Genomic DNA, 23,505 nt, shown 5'->3' on the forward strand with positions numbered 1-23,505 from the left:
GAGAGGTCATTGGGCCCCTCGACTCATCACTCATCAGGCCCATAATTGAATACAATGCTCCATTTGGGATGTACCTTACCCGACACCTGCAACAACTATAAAGACCCCAAAAGTACCTCACCAAGAGCATTAAGGGACTCAAACAGATGCCATATGCAGCTAGACTAAAGAAACTACATCTCTACTCAGTTGCTTGCCACCTACTCAGAGGCGATCTGTGCCTGACGTATAAAGCCATGTCCAACCCAGAATTAATGGACATGCTACACCTCAGGAAATCCAAATCCCTTAGAGCTACATGCTCCAGTGACTTAGACCTCAGCACAGAAATAAATAGGACATGCTGGAGAGACAGATTCATATCCCAGAGGCTCCCCCTCACTCTCAAACAAAATCCCAATCAATTGTTAGGCAGAGCACCTCATTAACCCTCTTCTAGAGGAATCTTGATGATTGGATTGGAGATCGTACATTTGCCCCTGGGATCTCCTCTGTGTCACTGTTAGACAGCGGCACTTTGAACTAACTTATATGGACTATCTTCTGTGACCTACTAGACTGGTGCACAGTCATCTAATTTAAAAGGGTGGCAAATGCCAAACACACTCTAGCTAGGCTTGTAAATGGCCTAGGGCAGATGGACTAGTATCTACCTATGAACCTATATATATATAAATGACACTGTAATTAAAAATAGTGGTAAATAAATACTTATATAGTTACATATGTAGCTATATTATTAGATAATGTGATAATGTGTTGTGGAATATATATATATATATATATATATATATATATATATATATATATATATATATATATATATATATATATATATATATATATATATATATATATATATATATATATATATATATATATATATATATATGAATGATTGGTTTACGGTTGCCATTTATAGTTGCCGCCCGACAAAATATATAATTTTATATATATTCCATAGTACTACAACTGCACTCTTATCCTTTTCAGATGGTATTAATAAAAATCATAATAACCACTTGCTTTCCTCTGCTCTCTTTATTGACCTCTCTAAAGCCTGTGACATGGTTAGTCGTCAATTAATGTTACATATACTTAAATGAATTTTGTTATTCACGCGGGTGGATCTTTGAAAAGATAAAATAGAATCAGTAGTTAAGAGTTATGAAGTTATAAACTTGAGTGTACAAGATTAAGAATAGCATGTATAAAATAACACAGCGGTAGATGTGGTGTACTTATGTAGACCTAGATTGATCACAAGTAGAAACAAATGAGTTATGGCAGTATAGAGGAGCAGGCCATGTTTTGTTGAATATATTTCTATATGGTTCCCATTCTGTAGTATATATATATATATATATATATATATATATATATATATATATATATATATATATATATATGGATCTCTTACAAAACCTCGACTGCCGCTTTCATCGAAAGTTAAATCTTCATGCATACCTATGCAAAAGTGCTGTTCACTGAAGCAGCACTTGCGTGTAAGAATGCTTGTTGTGATGGTAATATTACGTTGCAGGTAAGGGGAAAGTGCTTTTCTCCACTGTATTGCGGCCTCGGAGTGAGAGAATAATGTTGGTAGGTGTGGTGGGATGCAGCGGGGCTTGATAATATTACTCCTCAAATAGTAAATGCTATGCTTGTTTTTTTTTAATGTAGTTTAACAAAAGTACTTTTTTGGTTAAAGCACTTTCATTAAAGTTGGTTAGTTACTTTTGGATTGGGACATATGATCTTTCAATCATATGTCCTTGATCCATCTCTCTCTCTCTCTCTCTATATATATATATATATATATATATATATATATATATATATATATATACATAGTTATATACTTTGTTGATACCAATATACACATACTTATGTTAAGAGGGTTACTTCGTGCTTAATGTAATCAACACATTGGAGCAAGTTGAGTGTAGTGCACCATCAGGCACTGGTGTGTATGGATGCTTACTGGTGGTGGTTAGAGATGCATAACTTGGGGTAGATACCTTTTTCCATTGCCTTTTTGTTGTGGTCCTAAGGATGTTTTTCATGGCCCTGCACTGCTGTTAGTTAGTCGCTGAGGTCTCAAAGCTCTCAACCACTAGCCATTGTTAAGGGTGACCTCTTTTCATGCTCATATTTATCTAAACAATGTTAGGGGCAGACAATTTACCACCATTTATACAGCAAGCTTCCTTGATGTGTACAAGCCAAGCTAGTTCTGCAACTGCTTGATGTGCTCTCATAACCTTTTAATCCTAGTACATATTCACTAAAAATTTGAAACACCCACCTATGTAAAATTAAATTTTAACAGTTGTTCAAAGCATTACACAGGATTAGTACACCAGCACAGAGATGGAATCGGTGACTATTCGGAGGTCTACAACAATGCTTTTCCTATAGAGTGGTTAGTAAATGGCTGTCATAAGAATTAAAACACAGTATCGGTGCCAACAGACAACATGTCTGTCCATGTGCTAGAGAGGCTCCAACAATAGTTGTCAACACCATTGGCTAGTTATTTCACTCATAGACCTAGGCCAGTACTCAGCACAGATGGCTGTCTTTTCAGGCTTGTTGGCAGTTGGTGAAGCACCCACCAAGAGGAGAAAACGCTGAGAGAAGAAAGGAGCCACTTTTGAGATTTTAAGTATTTTTCCTCTGTTTATTTGCTTTTCTGAGATTTAAAAAAGTTCAGTTACAGGCTTGGTGTTCTTGAACTGTTTGTAAGTTTCTTGGAGGCAATTTTTTGCTTGGGCTAAAGGGAAGTCTCTCTGTTGATCAGTGGCAGTGAAAAACATTGAGCAGCCTGCCTGCACCTGTGGGAGTGGTTACTCACTTGAAACTGTAGTTTTATTGGCCATTTTGGGTCAATTCCAAACTCCTTCATCTCCCTCTCTTAGAACATGCTTTTGCACGGTTTTGCGCGTTTTTGTGCATAGCGCAACAGCGGGCAGCGCCTAATTGGGTTTAAACAATTCCTGGCTCCACAAAGTCTGCTCGTCACTTTTTCCCTTAGAACTGCTCTATCTCTCAATTTAAACACCATATTATCATTATAAAGCCCTTCACTGGTCCAATTAAGTAATCCTACAAGTTAGCACTATTAAACCATAAGCAATACTTACTCTTATACTCTCTACTATTACCCTGCCCTCTATTGTTCTGTCTTAAATTCAGTTTCCCTATATTACTCTAGCATGTCCAAAGGTCAGTCAATGGTTTACTCTCCAGTCCAGCTGGTGAATCTGGGAATTTTGAGGCAATGTTACAACTGTCTCATGTACACGGACAACCCTCTCCTCCTCCAAACAGGTTAAAATATTTGTGAGAGATGCAACTATTTAGCCAAACTGGAGGCTGAGCTCTCTCATCTCAAAACTGGTGTATCCAGTAAGGAGGAGAAGGTAACCTCACACAACACAATTCCAGTATCACATAGTCCCACCACATCAGCGAACCAAACACATAAATACACAAAAACATACTCGGAGGCTCTAAATAAAAATCTACCTAAGCAACAGAGACCTCCAAAGCAGACATCCAAGCAAACGCTACCTCAAAACAAAACACGCACAACACATAGCCCACAAAGTCAGTGTGCCAAGCAGCCACAGCCCTTAAGGCTGAATAACACACCTGATACTCTTGTAATAGGTGACTCTATTGTCAGACACACTGACGTCCCACTCACCAGGCTGAATAAAGAGAAGGTCACGGTGAGCTGCCTGTCGGGTGCTAGGATCCGCCACATAACGCAAGCACTCAGGTCACTCCAAAGCAAATACAAATATGACTCAGTCATTGTACATGTTGGTGTGAATATCTTGAGACGTACCTCCGAGAATCAGCACGGTGGTCAAAAGTCAGGCTGCTATGACCCTTTTTGACCAAATCACTGAGTACTGATTGTTTACTGGGACGTTTTTAGTAATGTGCTAATTTTGTGTAAATGTCACTATCAAACCGGATGGTGATACATTTTGGGCATGCAGCTTGAAATCTTGAAGTTTTGAAAAACAAAGAAAATGACAACACCAATAATGTAAAATAAAAAAAGCATTGTATGCAAGGAGGGGGGGGGGCAAGCCCACCTGCAATCACTCACACACACCCTAATTAAATATACCATCTCTGAGAGTGCAGTACAGTGTTAAGGGAATTATTCCATTGCCGCAATCTATGGGGAACTCAGTTATGTGAGTATAATTTTCTAAAAATGAAAGCATTAAAGTTCTGACTATAATGATTTGAAGTTGTAAAACTTTGATCATTTGTTAGGTACCCATTTCTGGTGCCAGTAAGTTATTTGGATGATAATCTTTCTGTCTGAGGTCCACATCACTTGGGAAATAGATGCATGTACACTGCTTGAAGTTATCTGGGAATTTGTCCAATCATAGCCTACTTGGTTTGTCTTTCACTGAAGAGAAATATATCCGTAATAGCAGAGGCCCCAAGACTAAGCTGTTTGGGTACGCCGCTCATTATGGCTATAGTGCTAGAGTATGGCTTTCACTTTTTTGATTTTGTTGCTTAGACAAGTGAGGGAGTTTGCTACACAACATATAACATCTAACATATATATAACATATAGCCAGTGGATATAAAAAAATGTAGACACACTTGCTGAAATGACATTTGTTATGACAGAAACAACTGAGACTTCAATAAATCTATTAAAAACTTTTACCAACTTTAATGTGACCTATAAGGTGTACAAATCAGTAGAAATCAGTAGAAAAACAAAGTAATGTGTTATGGGAAAAAATATAAGAAATAAACAGTTTACAAAGAAATACGGTTGCATAGTCATGCACTACCGTAAACTAACACTTTGTTGAAGAACATTTTTATTTCATTACAACATGCAGTCTTGGCTACTCACCAGCCATCAACGACATTGTGATTAACCCCCACTCAAGTTCATCTGTTATAGTCAGATTGTACTGACATTTACTCAGTTCCTGCCATTGCAAAAGCCATGGTTCAGAGAGAACTTAGAAAGCATCCAAGGGATCTCATTGTTGAAAGGTGTCACTCATGAGAAGGATAGAAAAAAAGGTGCAGACCATTGGATATACCATAGAACATAGTGAAGCCAGTCATCAAAAAGTTGGAGAAAGTACTGGATAACTGCAATGTTGCAAAGAACTGCACGTCCATCCATAATGAATGAAAAGACAATTGGTCATGGATGCAGCCAACAGATGTACATGCAACACTGAAGGAGCTGCAGGAATTTCTGTCAAGAAATGGTTGTGTACTACATGTGACAACAAATCTCCCGTATTCTCCATGTGTCATGACAAATGGGTACGGTTGCAAGGCGGAATTTTTTTTTAACAAGAAAAAGATCCAGGCACAACGAAAGTTTGCAAAACAATACACCAACTCTACCAAAAGCATGCTAAAAAATGAGTTATGGTTGGATGAGACCAAGGTTGAAATTTTTGGCCATAACTGAAGATTGGAACGTCTGGTGACAAAAAATAAAAATATGAAAAGACTTAGCATCACCACAAGAGCAACATACCCCAGGTGAAGAATGGTGGTGGCAGTATGATGCTTTGGGGTTGTTTGTCTTTGGCTGGAACTGTGGATTTAATCAAGGTTGAGTGAATTATGAAGTTACAAACAACAGTCACTTTTGGCCCAAAACCTTCAATTTTTTGCTAGAAAGCTGAAGCTGAAGAGGAAGAGGACTTTCACCTTTGATCACTGCAATGACTCCAAGCATACATCCAAATCATAAAAAAAATGGCTTCCCCTGGAAAAAATCATAAGGTATTGGAATGGAACAGCCAGAGCCCAGACCTAAATCACAAATAAAATATGTGTGGTGACCTGAAGAGGGTTGTGCACAAGAGATGTTCTGGCAATCTGACAGATCGGGAGTGCTTTTGCAAAGAAGAGTGTGCAAATACTGCCATGTCAAGATAAGTGATGCTGATAGACTGCTATGCAAGATTAACAAATGCTGTAATGAGTATTACTTTCAGGGTGTGGAGAGTTATGCAAACACCTTATTGTAAGTTTTGTTTTTTACACCAACAGATTTTGTTGTTCTTTAATTTAGTTGAAGTGGTTATTGATCATATTAAGGGTGGAAACATTTTTAAAATTATTTATTGTGGTGTAATTCTTTTCTATTACAAAAAATGGCATTTTTACAGGGGTGTGTACACTTTTTATATCCACTGTATATATAGCTATAACATCTGGTAACATCTGGATTGGTGCCTAGTTGATAGAGTTTATCTGATATGCCTAGGCTGAATTTTTTGGCTTTGAGAGGGCAAGGTTGACCTGTTCCATAGAGAAAAGGGGTAGGGTCATGTACTGGTGATGCCTATTTTTTATGATGGGGTGAACAGAGGGGCGAAGTTTTTGCTGAATCTGCCAACTAGTAGATTGGCTTTATCCACAGGATTAGTGGATGTCTTCTGCTTTGGGCAAAAGTTCTGAACAGATCTTGTTGATTGCTTTGAGACTGTACACTTTGTTTGTTTGAGGATTGTCTCTAGTAGATTTGGTCAATTAGTACATGAAGTTTGTGTTTTAGCAGAGGTAACTAGAGTTCTTATTTACTTGTTCAGGCTAAGGAGAGCTTGCTTACAATTGGGCACCTGCTCATTCTCGGGACTGGACAGCATTTTATTTTTGCTATATAGTTTAGTTATTGCAGATTTCCACCAGACAGGTTTACTCTTGCTCATGCATGTAGATTTTGTCCTTTTCAAGCAAAATTAAAAATTTAGGAACGATAACTTTGCTCCCCTAATACACATTATCCCACATACTTAATTACAGCAGTGGCTAACTATGCTCTTGTTAGCCAATCTTTTGGGGTAGGAAAAGCTATTACATAAAAAAAAAAAAAAAAAACAATTTAAACACCATGCAGACTTTTTCATAGGTCAGTACTAAGCTAACTGCCCTTGCGAACCATTTTAAGCTTAGCCAATTATCCCTTGTGAGACTCAAACCCTGCACCTTGTGTTTGTAAGCCAAACACCTTAACCATTAGGCCACCCTTTTCGTATGAAATGGGAATAAGCAGAAACAGCTGTAGTGTCTGTGACAAATATGCTATAAATTCCCTAATAAATGTTGTCACACCAAAGCCTAAAAGCAAACTTGTGGTTATATAATGACCCCTTCACTCAGGAAATCACACAATTGCCTTAAAAAATCAGCCAGTCGTGCATACCATCTTATTACGTGTTAACACTACAGAGCTGTATGAAAACCATGGCACATTGATGAAATTGTCTGCTAGCAGGTATCATCCAATAATAACCTCCCACAGTGTGCTGCAGTTTGCAACTCTGAGCCATTGTAGAAAGTGGTTAAGAAAGAGTCCTGTATCAATGTATTTATTTCCAATAAATGCCAAACTACAAAAACATAAGAAATGAGGAGTGAATCAAACTCATAACTGCCAAAGTATTGAAAAACTGCACACTGATCACTCCAGAATACTAGGCTAATCACAAATACATGGTCCAGAACATAATATAATTCACCCAAAGCATGGGCTTGTCAAGATCATGGACGGAAAGACAAAACAAAAGTTAATCATGTACTCATGGTGAAGTCACAGGAAAAAATAAAAACTGCAAACTGTTAAACCCAAGTGCATTAGGACCGTTTTTGTTCTGAAAAAAGAACTTCACCAAGAAATCACAATGTTTTCCCAAACCACCTATTGGACGACTGCTAGAGAACTGGAGAGTTAATAAACTGATGCACCTTTCCACTTGCTAGTCATGTCAGGAATTAACTAATCATAGTAGTACCTGTCAATAACTAGAAAAAAAAAATAAACATTCAGATGAGTGTCAAAAATGTAGAAAACAAAATGTAGAACAAAAATTAAAACACAGAATAGAATGACCAGGAGCAAATATAACTGACTCTATCAGCTATAGCAAGTTTACCTTGGCCACATGACAAATGTAGCCCCCTCCTCGAATAGTAGAGACCCTTCTCTCCACTCAGTAAACTACTCGACAAGTAGTGCCAGGCAAATGTTCTTTAAAATATAAACATGTGCATACACAGCGAATCCTCAGCTATGAAGTATAAGCCTCAATCAAAAAAAAGATATATATAAAACTGTGATCATGTATTTACTGTACATGTGCAATAATATTCCTAGGTCCAGCCCTCCAATGCAAGCATGGGTTTGACATGATCTGCCAAAGGAGGACAGGCATAGGCTGGTAATGGCCATATGCAAGCCGGGAATGCCAGCAATTCATAGTTCTCATCCTTCCATCTCCAAAGTGAGGAACACTAGCCCTCAGAATGTGGAACAAATGTTCCAAATGTGGAGCACATACTAATAGCTTAATAACAACTTCTACCATGCCAACATATGGTTAAAATATGCCGGATTTACTTATAAAGAAAATATTTTTAATGAATCTATATAAATCATTTCTATTTAGCATGGATTTGAATTAAACAAAATTCATAACACTGAATATGACACAGTCTTTCAATGTGGAACTTCAAGGCACTTTCAGGAACATGATCTTTTTAAGACCCCAAATGAGGTATGTTCCTCATCATGAGGGACACTTGTGAGGTATGAAGTAATTGCTTTTTATGTTGTCTTTTTTTTTACATTTACATAGTATTAGCTGTCCATGGAGGGGTGCTTTCTCAATCTACAAAGAAAAAATAATTTTATTCAAGGCACACTATGTCATTCAAACCAGGGCCGGCCTTAGCCGAAATGGCGCCCTAGGCAAAGTAGTGCTCAGGCGCCCCTTAAGCCCCACCCACACCACAGTCATGAAACACCCCTATTAAAGCCACACCCACAGGGTCACTCCCCAAGAAAGCCAATCCAGTCATTTCCTTAAATTATTTAAATGCATAGGAAGAACAGCTACATCCCAAGGTATCTTTATCTACAACTACTTCTGCATAATATTTTCTACTTTAAATACCAGAGCCAGATCACGGTCAAATAGAGCCCTAGACAGGGTAATAGACTGCCCCCCCAGAGCAGCTGCTCCTACAGCAAACCACTCCCCCCAGCAGCACCCTCCTCCTCAGCCATTCCAGTGTTCCATTATTTGGTTATTTCTCACCAGTTACCAAGCATACTATTCTCTTATTTGCTTCTACAGTCATTACAGATATTTAAATAAAATAGCACAAACACAGGTAGCTCATACAAAGGACATATTCAGGAGTGTAGAACACCTAGCACCCCTTATAATGCACCAAATAATCAATAATCATATGGGCACTGCAATACCAGCACTCCATCTACATGGTGTGGGAGTAGAATCCACAGCCTTCTGCACTAAAGACAATTATGCTAACACTGCTTTCACATTTTACAACACAATGTGCCATTTGATAAACAAAAAAACAGCTAGTTGCACATAGAAACATTTACACTTGTTAGAGTATGTTATAAATTTGTAGTTTTGAACATTTTTCCAGTAAGCAATGAAACAAAATGTATGAACCAATAATGATAAAACTACCCATTTCAGAATATTTAACCATAAAAGGCTCCTCAAACATCTGTCATTACAACCCACCATCCATTTTCTGAAAGAAATGAAGGCGGAAACTCAAATGTATGACATTTAGTTATTTAAATCTTCAGTGATTTGCCAGAAAACCACAAATTTTAGGAGGAATAGGAACAAAAATATGAGGCAAAAATCTGGATAGTTGAGAGGTATGCATACCTCTGCACCTTACTGCAAGAACTCTGGACATGATGTGGATGCAATGACCATAAAATAGGGATAGATTTTAAACATTACACTTTAACTTAAAGTTGCTACAACAACAGGATTTATGTTAACTTGCATTTCTGAAGGATATGAAGTCTGAAAGTCATATATTTCAGATCATCAGCAGGTTAAACTTCAGGCAAATGATGCTTTTGAGTTCAGTCTTTGGCCATCCATAAGTTACTCTCTTACCTGTCAGCCTCATCAAAAAATCAAAGTAATCAGTAAGTTTATATTTTACTTTTCTATAGAACATATTATTAACTTCTGCCAACCAACTTTAGTGGTCTCTTCCTTATGATACAAATCACCCTTATCATACTATAGTGTACCAGTGACACTTATCCAGGGACCAGTGCAGCCTATCTCTAAAGGTCCTGCAGTCTACCAAGTGGTACATTTTGTATTGTCAGATACCATATACTGAAATGCCAAAAGGAACACAATGCTATATATTCTGATCACAGTTGTTTTTATTTTTCTGAAGGAAAGTGCATCTTCTAATTGACCTAAGGAGGTCTTCAGAACACAAACAGAAACAATAACCATAGCAGGCAACCTTCATTCTCGAAAATGTGGATCACTAGCTGTAATATGTGGAAACAGTGGGCAAAATGTGTAACACTTTTAACATCTTCCTACAGACATCAACTAGGAAGTTTGCAGGGATTGTTAAAATGAGCTAATTTATAATTTATTGTAAATGAACTAATATGATTCAGTATTATTTACCTTGCATATTAATTAAAACAAGAGTTACAAATTAAAGTGTGTCATAGTAAGATATTTTCTTATGTGGCACTGCAAAGAACGTGGACTTCCTAATAATCAAAATGAGTAATATCCTTTATAATGACATACGATGCCAGAGCACTTCTATGGGCTAGGCTTGTAAAGGTTCCAGGGCCATTAGCCTAGTATGTAACTATGAACGTATTTACAGGTACAGTTAAGAGGTATGCTAATATCCAGTCTGTATACCCTGCATACCTCTCAACTGTCCATATTTTTGCAGAATGGCCAGATTTTTGCCTCATATGTTCATCGCTTCCTCACAACATTTTTTGGTTTTCTGGCAAATTGATTAGAAATAAAGTCACTAAATAATGACATATATTTAACTTTCAGACTTCATATCTTTTAGAAAATGCATGCTAAGAAATACTTTATTCTAGCAGCATTGCAATTTAATAAGGGCAATATGCCTCTCAACTGCCCAGATTTTTACAGAATGTTCAGATGTTTGCCTAGTATTTATTTATGTATTTGCATTTGTTTACTGGGATGGTCCAGCTTGGCCAGAAGTGCCCATCTTCAGTGGAGTCCCAGGGAGAAAAGCTCCACATATAAGGCATTTTACACTGTACATTAATAAAGACATTTAGTAGATATCTTAGTAAATATATTTTTGTTCTGTTCCTCACCTTTGTGATTTTCTGTCAAACCAGTGAGGACTGAAGTCACTAAATAACACTAACTCTTGTTCGGTATATACTTTTCCGAGGTACAGGCAAACGTGGGAGGACTATGGCTCACCAAGTTCGCAGACGACTGCAAACTGGGTGCCATAATTAACTCTCCAGCTGACACAAACATCCTTCAAAAAGGTCTCACAGAGACAGATAACTGGTGCCAGCGACATGGTTTAAAGCTAAATGCCAAAAAATGTATAGTCATACCCTTTGGCAAAAACAATGTGCCCACAAATTACCACATAGGCGGAAACCCATTAAGTACAGAGAAAGTTATTAGGGACCTGGGGACCCAAGTTGATAGCAATCTCTCCTTTGAAAACCACATTGCCAAAGTGGTTAGAAAGACCTTCTACATAGCCCACCTCATCACGAAGGGTTTCACATCTAGATCAAGAGAAGTAATCGTGCCCCTTTATTCATCCCTCATCAGGCCCATCATAGAATACAATGCCCCTTTTGAGATGTACCTTACCAGACACCTGCAGCAATTAGAAAGACCCCAAAAGTATCTCACCAAGAGGATCAAGGGTCTCAAACAGATGCCATATGCTGCTCGGTTAAAAAAAATCCAGCTCTACTCAGTTGCATAATGCCTACTTCGAGGCGATCTATGCCTGTCATACAAAGCTATGTCAAATCCAGAATTAATGGACATGATCCACCTCAGTAAATCTAAATCCCTTAGAGCCACACGCTCGAGGGACTTGAACCTCAGCTCAGAAATAAATAGGACTTGCTGGAGGGACAGGTTCATAACCCAGAGGCTCCCTTCACTCTGGAATAGAATTCCAGTTCATGTGAGGCAGAGCACCTCACTGAATCTCTTCAAGAAGAATCTCGATACGTGGATGGGGGATCGTAGGTTTGTCCCAGAGAATACTCCCGTGTCACTATTAGACAGAGACACAGTAAACTAAACCTTAAAAAGGGCACAGTATACTCAAATCAAGGGGTGGCGTAAGCCATGAAGAATCGGGCTAGGCTTATAATTGCCCCAGGGCAGATAGCGTAGTATGAAACTATGAACCTATAAATAGTGACAAATATCTGAGTTTCAGACTTCATATCCATCAGAAAAATTATAATCATACTTCACAATCTCTTAGCAAGAGAAGTATGGACAAAGCCTAAAATAATAGGGAGACAAATGTTCAAAAATAAAGACAGATTTTAAAGATTACTCCTATAAACTTAAAAAAATGTGTTATGACTACCAAGATTTGTGACAGCATGCATTTACGGTGGAATTTGAATTCTGAAACTCAAATGTGTATTATTATTTACTGACTTCAATCGTCAGTAATTTGCCAAAAAAAAATGTTGAGAGAACAGACTCAAACTATAAGGCAAAAATCTGGGCATTCTGCAAAAAAATAACGGACTGTTGAACAGTATGTACATAATAATGAAAAATCAGTAATTTTGGCAACTTTCTAACTTTATAGGAGCAATGTTCAAAATCTATCCATATTTTTGAGCCTTTGTATCCCCCATTTTTTCTGTCTTTGTCCAGATTTCTTGCACTGAGAGGTATGAAGAGCAATTACAACCTGTCCCTACATCATTTGGGCCCTTGCACCCCCCCCTCCAACACACATACTATTTTATGCTTTGTCCATATTTCTTACGATATGAGGTCGAGAAGTATATTACACGGTCAAGTCTAAATATTAAAACTAAGGATTATTTTTGGTCGCAATAAGGTTCCAGGAAATTAATTGTGTAACGTTACGAGGCATATGCAAGTCATGAGCAGCTCCAGTTCAATTAAAAAAAAAAACGAAAATAAATCTTGTAGCTTTCGTGTTGTCATGTCAGTCATCATAATAGAGTCAAAAATGTATCAGCAAATTGACTCAGCTGTCTGGAACAACATGCACTCACGGCCGGCCTTGCCTTTACCCCCCATTATTTTAGTTTTTGTCTAGATTTCTGGAGCTAAGAGGGTGAATATCGGATTACACAACCATAAATAAGAGGTCCACACCTTTCCTCCGGTAATGATCTCAGCGGGTCATTATTGCGTTTAGCTCTCCTATCGTTGTTCCTTTGTATGCTGTTTTATGCTGCTGAAATAGTTATTTTTGTCACTGGACAAGCTGTTACATTTAAGTATTTCAAATGAAAGACTCTTGATTGTTTATAGACATTAAATAAATAAACGAGTGGTGAAACTTTATTAAAAGACTTCTTCCTTTTACTTTCGATTATGTTTTTAATGTTATATTTAATTATTAATAAAATCAAACAAATATAGCTCATGCAGGTGCGAAATGGCCAATAGTTCTTTCCTCACAAAAGGTCTCTCAGAGTCAAAAGTAGCAGTTCTTGTAGCAGTTCTTAAAATAAAAGTATCCGATGTAATCCAAAAAATAATTTATTCGTGCACAGTGAGCGCTTTCACCCGAAGGCTTTTTCAAACTATTACAGCAGCCACCATTCACATTAAATTTAAATACTACAACAAACGTTCATCATTGGTCAGTAGTCTCACCTTATTTACATATCAAATTGATTAAAACAACAATTCCAGCATTCATCTGGAATCCACATATAAAGCGCAACGCTTATATAAAAACACCACAAACACAATTCCATAGCACTTTGAACAAATACAAGTATAAATATATATATATTCATAAATACTTTAAAAACCCTACATTTAACCAAAACTTCCCATCTACTCTATACTAAACTCTTAAAGGTTACCCTAAACCTATTGTTGATTATCGACGTCCATATCGGACATCACATAGCAACTGTTAACATTTCTATAAGAGTTAAACCCACAGACATACTGTGGAACACTACAGTACGCACCTCAAACAACTATCAATGGTTATTGTCCGCATAGCTGAAACGTCTTGCTTCCAACCAGCCATTAACTTTAATAAACATAGCTCTCCGTGGTGAAAAAATTCCTCAACGTAATGGTAGATGTTAATCATTGTTAATCATTAATTCAATATTAAAATACTCAGCTCAAAGTCACTATCTAAGATCCCCACGCAACTTGAACAGTTAACGTAAAATATATATACATAATATCACTTAAAGGCGTGGTATAATATGTATCGCAAATGCGACGAACATTTAACCAAAGCTGTCTGTCCTGGAAGAGTCACACATCAGGCTAAACCAAGATTACATACCTCATAGAGCAATCTATAAGTTAAAATAATTATCAATAGAATGCTCACATATATTAAAATGCTAAAAAACATAAAAAGCCCTATTGCTACATGGATAGCCTATGCATATCCTAAAGTGTGGAAAAAGGAGGGTGTGTATGTGTATATGCGTTGGTTTAGGTGTAAGCTAAAAGTAACAAATAATGAAATACATACACTAAATGTAAATATGACATCTAACGAATGTTTCTAAGCCATACAATAGTCTATGCTAAATTCCATAGGCACAAGTAGGGTTTATTAAATTCAAGGCTTCATTAACCTTTTCTTCCTCAAAATAGGCTTCAACTGTACCTTGTCATTCAAGCCAGGGTACGTATCAGCTCTCATGCGTATTATCCATTTCAGCTCACATTCCAATAAATAATTATCAACGTCACCCCCTCTAACACTGGGCTCTACCCTCTGAATTGCACAAAAACTAAAGTAATGGTCAGACCCTGTATATCTAATGTGTTTAGCTAAGGCATTATTCAACTAGCCTAAACGTATATGGTAAACATGGTCTCTTACTCGTTCTCTGAGTTGTCTTGACGTCTTCCCTATATAAAACGCGTTACAGCACGTACATCTAGCTAAATATATTACGTACATACTTTTACAACAAGTTCTCGTCTTGAAATTATATTCAAAATGAGTTACTGGATGCTTAAATTCCATTCTAGTGTCTATGAACTTACATTGATTACACTCATTGCATGGGCTCGTGTTGTAATTTTCCCCTGTAACATCTACACCATGCAGTGGTGACCTATAACATAACTTACGTTTAAGATTGGGTTTATTCTTGTAAACAAAGTTAGGATCTGGGCCTACTAACGTATTGATCCCTTGGTCTAACTTGAAAATATCCCAATGTTTAACTATTATATCCTTGACATCTTTAACATCCCTCGTAAAATATAACGGGAACCTAACATCATTCCTCACCTCCTTTCCTTCACTATATTCAATTTCTGTCCATTCAGAAAAATATGGGCGTGCTCTAGTATTCCTCAGGTCCTGAACTGTTTCAACCTTCTTATTTAAATCTAGCTCACTATAGCCTCTCTCCAAGAACCTTCTAGTCAGATTTCTTATCTCTTCCGTGTACCCTACAACTGTGGGGTTCAGCCTTGAGGCTCTCATAATTTGTCCCTTCATAATATTTTCAAAAACGAACCTCGGGTGCATACTACTCCGATGCAATAGTGTATTCTTAAAGCATGGTTTCCTGTGAATATTCATATTTATTAGTCCACTCTGTAACCTATAAAGGTTGACATCTAAATATGAGATACGTTCCTCAGAGTAATTGAGTGTAAATTTAAGGAAACTAGTCATAGAGTTCATCTCCCTAACAAAAATAAGTAGGGATTCCTCGGACCCCTTCCAAATAAGGAAGAGGTCATCGACAAACCTCCGGTAAAACCCAACATTATTCTGGAAAGATACATTCGATAACAGTGACTCTATTTCCCAGTCAGACATCACCAGGTTGGCGTAGCTATTGGCACAAGAAGTGCCCATAGCCACGCCATCCTTCTGAATATACACTTCCTCCCCATATAGGAATACATTGTTCTGGAGAACTATTTCCAAAAAGATCATCATCAGATCTATAGTTCTATCATCAATATTTGTCCTAGTGCTCAAGTACCTACGCATTCTCTGGATGCCCTCACCATTAGGAATCACTGTAAAAAGGCTAACGACATCCAGCGTGACAAAGATATAATATTAGTGGGGGTTCAGCTCCTTAATATACTCATACAAATCTAACAAAAATTGTTTGCTATCCTTCAATGTGAACTGATTTTCATCTACTACAGGTCTCAAATAGTATTCAAGGAGAATGGAGAAGGGTTCAGTCACCCACCCTTGACTTGCCACTATTGGTCGCATCGGTGGTTTATCCAATGATTTATGGACCTTTGGTAAACCCTGAATTATAGGGATCAGTGGCTTATTAACTTTCAAATAACAAAATAAAGTGTTAGATATCAGACCACTCTTAAGCAGCTCATCTAGGGCATCATAAATCTGTAGGACCTTCACTTCTACCTCTTCCATCGATATATTTTGGTAAAAATTCCCATCATTCAATAATTCCTCCATGTTCCTATCATATTCTAACCTGTTCATAATCAGCACAGGTCCTCCCACGAGCCCATGGTGTAGATGTTACAGGGGAAAATTACAACACGAGCCCATGCAATGAGTGTAATCAATGTAAGTTCATAGACACTAGAATGGAATTTAAGCATCCAGTTACTCATTTTGAGTATAATTTCAAGACGAGAACTTGTTGTAAAAGTATGTATGTCATATATTTAGCTAGATGCACGTGCTGCAACGCATTCTACATAGGGAAGACGTCAAGACAACTAAGAGAACGAGTAAGAGACCATGTTTACCATATACGTTTAGGCTCCTTGAATAATGCCTTAGCTAAACACATTAGATATACAGGGTCTGATCATTATTTTAGTTTTTGTGTAATCCAGAGGGTAGAGCCCAGTGTTAGAGGGGGTGGCGTTGATAATTATCTACTGGAATGCGAGCTGAAATGGATAATACGTATGAGAGCTGATACGTACCCTGGCTTGAATGACAAGGTACAGTTGAAGCCTGTTCTAAGAAAGAAAAGGTTAATGAAGCCTTGAATTTAATGAACCTTACTTATGCTTATGGAATTCAGCTTAGACTATTGTATGGTTTAGAAGCATTCGTTGGATGACATATTCATATTAAGTGTATGTATTTCATTATTTGTTACTTTTAGCTTACACCTAAACCAACGCATATACACATACACACCCCCCTCCTTTTTTCCACACTTTAGGATATGCATAGGCTATCCATGTAGCAATAGGGCTTTTTATGTTTTTTAGCATTTTAATATATGTGAGCATTCTATTGATAATTATTTTAACTTATAGATTGCTCTATGAGGTATGTAATCTTGGTTTAGCCTGATGTGTGACTCTTCCAGGACAGACAGCTTTGGTTAAATGTTCATGCATTTACGATACATATTATACCACGCCTTTAAGTGATATTATGTATATATATTTTACGTTAACTGTTCAAGTTGCGTGGGGATCTTAAATAGTGACTTTGAGCTGAGTATTTTAATATTGACTTAATGATTAACAATGATTAACATCTACCATTACGTTGAGGAATTTTTTCACCACGGAGAGCTATGTTTATGAAAGTTAATGGCTGGTTGGAAGCAAGACGTTTCAGCTATGCGGACAATAACCATTGATAGTTGTTTGAGGTGCGTACTGTAGTGTTCCACAGTATGTCTGTGGGTTTAACTCTTATAGAAATGTTAACAGTTGTTATGTGATGTCCGTTATGGACGTCGATAATCAACAATAGGTTTAGGGTAACCTTTAAGAGTTAGGATAGAGTAGATGGGAAGTTTTGGTTAAATGTAGGGTTTTTAAAGTATTTATGAATATATATATTTATACTTGTATTTGTTCAAAGTGCTATGGAATTGTGTTTATGGTGTTTTTATATAAACGTTGCGCTTTATGTGTGGATTCCAGATGAGCGCTGGAATTGTTGTTTTCATCAATTTGATATGTAAATTAGGTGAGATTAATAACCAATGATGAACGTTTGTTATACTATTTAAATTCAATGTGAATGGTGGTTGTTGTAATAGTTTGAAAAAGCCTTCGGGTGAAAGCGCTCACTGTGCACGAATAAATTATTCCTTGGATTACATCGGCTGTTTTTATTGTAAGAATTGCTACAAGAACTGCTACTTTTGACTCTGAATGATTTTTTATGAGGAAAGAACTATTGGCCATTTCGCACCTGCATGAGCTATATTTGTTTGATTTTATCCATATTCTATCACGCAGGAGCGTTTGTCTTTTGGGTAGTTCATAGTTTTTATTTATACGTTTATTTCGAGTACGACCCAAGAGAAATGGCTGAAAGTGTGGGGAACAACACTATTGAACTACCGTATAGACCGGATGTGAATGTGACATTGAACCGGAAAACCAACCGTTTCCTTGACTGTGTGTCGGGGAGAGAGAATCTCCTACTTTGTTACGAGCCTGAGCTAACGTCCGATTCGAGTGAGGGGAGAGTCGTTGAGGACGCCGGATTGACCATGTTATTGTACCAGCTGGAATTAGATCTCCTAAAATTGAAGAAGCTACAGCTGCAACGGCAGCACTTCGAGGCGTGTATAGCCAAACAAGTCGTCCCTCGAGGTCTTCGAGTATTAAAGATGCCGACCTCAGGTAATTCAGAACCAGAGTTACTATTGAGATGGCAACAGTTGAATTTGACTTTAAGCTATGACTATATGAGGTTATTGAATGACTTTTACATGCCTGAGGAAGAGGCCCTTCGTATTAAAGTGAACGAACAGTTTAATGAAATTATGTTGAAGCATGGAACAGCGAATGTTGAGGTTAAACTCGATAGGTTAATGGACAATGTACACATCTATGAGAAGAGACTTTTGGAACAAAAAAAGACTAAATTATTGAGAGACATTAAGGATTTTAGAAGTGGCCATGTCTTCACATGGCCGCGTTTTAATAATGTTAATCAGCCTAATGTTAATCATCTTAATAATCCTGCCACTGATCAAGATGTGAATGTAACATGTAAACCTATGGGTAATAATAGAAATTCTGTGGTAAGACCCGCAACTGAGTTGCGCTCGGTGAGGGAAGCTGGTTATACTTCTACTAGTGATGAAGTGAATAGATCTAACACAATAGTGAATGGTGAGAATGATGTAACAGAGGATAGAATAGAGGCAACAAGTGAAGTAGCTACTGCACAAATACAAGAGGTACATAGCCCTAATATGGTGAATGGTGGGAATCCTAACACAGGAGATGGTTCTGTTAGGAGAAAGGCTATGAGCACTAGTATGTTGAACACCAGTGGGGGTAATAGTAGCACTACCCATCAAGTTCCTTTCCCGATACCTGCCTCACGGTTCCCAGGGAGACAGCGGTCCCGGAGCAGGGGCAGGTACAAACGGAAAGGGTCAGGAGAGGAACCGGCAGGACATACATTAAAGAAGATGTGGGAGAAGGTCCAGAATCGCTAATAATAAATCTCTCAAGTAGAGTATTGAGTAAATATGAAGAGGAAGTCCTAAATAAAGGACTTAATTTCATTCCGACGTGTGATAGCAATGTCACAGATTCCATCATTGACCTTAGACTATTTATTAGGAAAGTGCAATTAAGGCTAGACTATGGTAATAACCCAATAGAAGGTGAAAGAGAGATTTTTCGATCGAATAGTGTGTATACACCTGTATTGCATCCACTCTTAGATACTTATTCTAAACTAGTTGAGAATGAGTTACATGACTTTTATAACAATAAAAAATGTAATAGGAGGACTAGATACAGACAGAACTTGACATTTTTACAAAGGCAAGCTCTGAGGACATTATGTGATGACCATTCTTTGGTTATTCGACCATCAGATAAGGGAGGACCTGTGGTGATTATGAACAGGTTAGAATATGATAGGAGCATGGAGGAATTATTGAATGATGGGAATTTTTACCAGAATATATTAATGGAAGAGGTAGAAGTGAAGGTCTTACAGATTTATGATGCTCTAGATGAGCTGCTTAAGAGTGGTCTGATATCTAACACTTTATTTTGTTATTTGAAAGTTAATAAGCCACTGATCCCTATAATTCAGGGCCTACCGAAGGTCCATAAATCATTGGATAAACCACCTATGCGACCAATAGTGGCAAGTCAAGGGTGGGTGACTGAACCCTTCTCTATTTTCCTTGAATACTATCTAAGACCTGTAGTAGATGAAAATCAATTTACATTGAAGGATAGCAAACAATTCTTATTAGACTTGTATGAGTATGTTAAGGAGTTGGATCTCCATCAACACTTTATTTTGGTCACGCTGGATGTCGTTAGCCTCTTCACAGTGATTCCAAACGATGAGGGTATTCAGAGAATGCGTAGGTACTTGAGCACTAAGACAGAGTTTGATGACAGAACTATAGATCTGATCATGATCTTTCTGGAAATAGTTCTCCAGAACAATGTATTCCTATATGGGGAGGAAGTGTATATTCAGAAGGATGGCGTGGCTATGGGCACTTCTTGTGCCAATAGCTACGCCAACCTGGTGATGTCTGACTGGGAAATAGAGTCACTGTTATCGAATGTATCCTTCCAGAATGATGTTGTGTTTTATCGTAGGTTTGTGGATGACCTCTTCCTTATTTGGAAGGGGTCTGAGGAATCCCTACTTACTTTTGTTAGGGAGATGAATTCCATGACTAGTTTTCTTAAATTTACACTTAATTACTCTGAGGAAGGTATTTCCTATTTAGATGTGAACCTTTATAGGTTACAGAGTGGACTAATAAATACGAATATTCATAGGAAACCTTGTTTCAGGAATACACTCTTGCATCGGAGTAGTATGCACCCGAGGTTTGTTTTTGATAATATTATGAAGGGACAAATAATGAGAGCCTCAAGGTTGAACCCTACGGTTGCAGGGTACACGGAAGAGATAAGAAATCTGACTAAAAGGTTTTTGGAGAGAGGCTACAGTGAATTGGATCTAAATAAGAAGGTAGAAATAGTCCAGGACCTGAGGAATACTAGAGCATGCCCATATTTTTCAGAATGGACAGAAATTGAATATAGTGAAGGAAAGGAGGTGAGGAATGATGTTAGGTTCCCGTTATATTTTACGAGGGACGTTAAAGATGTCAAGGACATAATAGTTAAATATTGGGATATTTTTAAGTTAGACCAAGAAATTAATACGTTAGTAGGCTCAGATCCTAACTTTGTCTACAAGAATAAACCAAATCTTAAACGTAAGTTATGTTATAGGTCACCATTGCATGGTGTAGATATTATAGGGGAGAATTACAATACAAGTCCATGCAATGAGTGTAATCAATGTAAGTTCATAGATACTAGAATGAAATTTAAACATCCAATAACTGATTTTGAATATAATTTTAAGACGAGAACTTGTTGTAAAAGCATGTACGTAATATACTTAGCTAGATGTACGTGCTGTGACGCGTTCTATATAGGGAAGACGTCAAGACAACTCAGAGAACGAGTAAGAGACCATGTTTATCATATACGCTTAGGCTCTTTGAATAATGCCTTAGCTAAACATATTAGAAATACAGGGTCTGACCATTATTTTAGTTTCTGTGCAATTCAGAAGGTAGAGCCTAGTGTTAGAGGGGGTGATGTTGACAATTATTTATTGGAATGTGAGCTGAAATGGATAATACGTATGAGAGCTGATACGTACCCTGGCTTGAATGACAAGGTACAGTTGAAGCCTATTTTGAGGAAGAAAAGGTTAATGAAGCCTTGAATTTAATAAACCCTACTTGTGCCTATGGAATTTAGCATAGACTATTGTATGGCTTAGAAACATTCGTTAGATGTCATATTTACATTTAGTGTATGTATTTCATTATTTGTTACTTTTAGCTTACACCTAAACCAACGCATATACACATACACACCCCCCTCCTTTTTTCCACACTTTAGGATATGCATAGGCTATCCATGTAGCAATAGGGCTTTTTATGTTTTTTAGCATTTTAATATACGTGAGCATTCTATTGATACTTATTTTAACTTATAGATTGCTCTATGAGGTATGTAATCTTGGTTTAGCCTGATGTGTGACTCTTCCAGGACAGACAGCTTTGGTTAAATGTTCGTCGCATTTGCGATACATATTATACCACGCCTTTAAGTGATATTATGTATATATATTTTACGTTAACTGTTCAAGTTGCGTGGGGATCTTAAATAGTGACTTTGAGCTGAGTATTTTAATATTGACTTAATGATTAACAATGATTAACATCTACCATTACGTTGAGGAATTTTTTCACCACGGAGAGTTATGCTTATGAAAGTTAATGGCTGGTTGGAAGCAAGACGTTTCAGCTATGCGGACAATAACCATTGATAGTTGTTTGAGGTGCGTACTGTAGTGTTCCACAGTATGTCTGTGGGTTTAACTCTTATAGAAATGTTAACAGTTGTTATGTGATGTCCGTTATGGGCGTCGATAATCAACATTAGGTTTAGGGTAACCTTTAAGAGTTAGGATAGAGTAGATGGGAAGTTTTGGTTAAATGTAGGGTTTTTAAAGTATTTATGAATATATATATTTATACTTGTATTTGTTCAAAGTGCTATGGAATTGTGTTTATGGTGTTTTTATATAAACGTTGCGCTTCATGTGTGGATTCCAGATGAGCGCTGGAATTGTTGTTTTCATCAATTTGATATGTAAATTAGGTGAGATTAATAACCAATGATGAACGTTTGTTATACTATTTAAATTCAATGTGAATGGTGGTTGTTGTAATAGTTTGAAAAAGCCTTCGGGTGAAAGCGCTCACTGTGCACGAATAAATTATTCCTTGGATTACATCGGCTGTTTTTATTGTAAGAATTGCTACAAGAACTGCTACTTTTGACTCTGAATGATTTTTTATGAGGAAAGAACTATTGGCCATTTCGCACCTGCATGAGTTATATTTGTTTGACTTTATCCATATTATATCACGCAGGAGCGTTTATCTTTTGGGTAGTTTGTGGTTTATATTTAATTATTATGTGAAATGTTAGGAGTGTTGTCGATAATTAAGTATTTTCTCTGCAATGATGTTTTCACTAGTCCGTATTTTACCTGCACAGTTTAAAGTGTTTTAAGAAGTTAAGAACACACATAAAAATAAAAAATAGACGGGTGTCCTGCCTGCTGGGCATTGTAATTATGCTAGGCAGTAGTAATATATATGTGTACACGCAAACAAAACAATCCATACTTCCAACAATGTAATACTGCACTTGTAAAACTAATAATTATGCAGTGTGTTACAAATAAATCTGCAAAGAAGTTCCCAAAATATATTGATTATTTTTTTCCTTACAACAGACGTCCATACACATAATCTAACACTTTTAATGTATACTAATGTCAGAATCAGTGTGGACAAGGTTTCATTAATAAGCATTAGTTTTAGTAAACTAA

The sequence above is a fragment of the Protopterus annectens genome, chromosome 3.part1 (assembly GCF_019279795.1).
Source record: "Protopterus annectens isolate FY-2018-M chromosome 3.part1, PAN1.0, whole genome shotgun sequence".
Classification (NCBI taxonomy): Eukaryota; Metazoa; Chordata; order Ceratodontiformes; family Protopteridae; genus Protopterus; species Protopterus annectens.